The sequence below is a fragment of the Plecotus auritus genome, assembly GCF_963455305.1.
Source record: "Plecotus auritus genome assembly, chromosome: 9".
NCBI classification, from domain to species: Eukaryota; Metazoa; Chordata; class Mammalia; order Chiroptera; family Vespertilionidae; genus Plecotus; species Plecotus auritus.
This window is the reverse complement of record NC_137783.1, coordinates 71520386-71522469: the sequence shown is the minus strand read 5'-3', so window position 1 is coordinate 71522469 and position 2084 is coordinate 71520386.

Below are 2084 nucleotides of genomic sequence, written 5' to 3'. Positions count from 1 at the left end.
ACATCCCTGCCACGGAGGCGGGGGGAGGTAGAGGGACATGGTCTGTTCTGAGGCCTCACATGTATTTGGAATGTGGGGTGCACATGTCCTGCCCTCTCCCTCTCTTAAACACCTGGTGACCTGCCCTGAACAGAGCTCAGCCTGCTTTGGGCTTCTGACCTTAATTTCCTCCTGCTAAGCTTCTTAGCACCAAAAGCTAGAGAGGGTGCTGTCCCCCCCCCTCCCCCCCCCCCTCTCCCCCGCCAAAGGGAACTGGGGCCACGGGTAATTCTTTGTTGTTTCAAAACAATAAGCCAGAGAAGGAGAGAACACTGACAAAAAGATAGAGTGGCCCAGAGAGGAACAGAGCGAGAGATGGAAAATGACAGATGGGGGGAAGATGGAGACACAGTGAGGGAGAAAGGAGGAGGCAGGGAGAAGCAGGAGGGAAAGGAAAGCTTAGAGGCAGAGAGTGACCAAGGCGGGCCCTGGGGAAAGACCAGGAGGAGGGAGAGGCGCCATTTCTCCAGGCCCAGGCCTGCCCGCCCTCCCTGCAGGAGCAGCTGAGAAAACGGGGCGGGAAGAGGAAGCGGAGGCAGGCAAAGTCGCTAGGTAACCTTGGAGACGGGAGCCAGGGAGATGGGAGCCAGGGAGATGGGTGCCAGGAGGGGCTCTTCGGATGGAAGGGAGGGAGGCCCTGGGCTGGAAACCAGCAACAGGTCTGCGCCCCCTAGGGGTGGGGAGGGGGCTGGGGGCCGAGGCCAAGGAGTGTGACTTAGGTGAGTGGGGAAGGGGTTGGGAGCAGGGAGGCAAAAGATTCCAGGAACAAACCTAAGGAGGCCTGAGGAGTCAAAGAGATTTGACTGAGAATCAATTTAGAGAAGAAAGCCCAATTTAGAGAAGGGAGGTGGGGATCTGTGATAACAGAAAAGAGGTGAAATCTGAGAGATTCTTGGGAAGGAGGCAGCCAGGTGGTCACATGAGGGGCCTGAGCAGGACACTGGTGCTGGGCCAAGGGGCATAGACAGAGACAGTCAGGGGGCTCCTTTGCCCCTTCCCTACTGATGGTGGACCATCCCTGCAGCACCCCAGCAGGGGGGCAGTCTCTGACTCAGTCACTCAGGCCCCAAATGCTGGCTTGCTGAGCTCCCACTATGTGCCAGGCGGGCACCGGGCACTCTGGGGACCCAGAGATCATTACACAAACATATGCCCTCAAGCCACCCAGGCCAATACAGGAAATGAGGTGTGTACACAAATCACAAGATGGCAATGACAAGGCCGAACTCTTGGATCAGTTACTGGTAGCTGCAGCACGTAAGAGAAGGTCACCCCTGAAGGTTGTGCTTGAGCCCAACCCTGAAGGGTGGGAAGGGCCAAGATGAAGGTGGGGGGAGGGGGGGGGCGGGAGGCTGGAAAGGGAAGTCCAATTTGAATTCTGGGTGTGCTGCTGACTGACTGTGCGTTCTTGGGGAAGTTACCAAACTTCTCTCAGAACCTCTCTTTCCCCATCTTGCAGAAGCGTTTAAGCATTATGGGTTATATTCGTATAGGGCCTGACACATAGTGGGCGCCCAGTACATGGTAGCTCTTGTTATAAAGAATAAATAGGAAACACTGAATAGAATAAAGCAAGGCTAGAGATGGGCTGGAAAGGGGGGTGAGCCACAGCATGGAGAAATGAGGCTGGGCTGATAGAATGAGGCTGCAGGCTACCCAGCACCCAGAAGAAGATGTGAGCAAGACAGTGGGGGGAGGGGGGGCGGGAGGCTGGCCATAGAGCAGTTGGTGGAGCCCTGGTAAAGCCTGGGTGGCTTATACTTACCAGCAAAAAAGAGCAGTTGAGAGTGTGTCCACAATCTTGTTTAAAAATAAAGCCCAACCCTCGTCACTTGTGTGGCCACAGTGACTCTCTTCTAGGAAAACAATATTTCCGAGATGATGGTGCGCTGATTCTGGGCCATAAAGGCACTGCAGCTCTCTCTCTCCTTGGCCATCACCCGGGTGGCCACACGTGGAGACACCAAGGGGTCAGTCCTGTGGGGAGGCCGCCACCACCCCCAGCACAGGATGCTGGCCAGCGTGCGAGCACCGCCAGGGAGGTG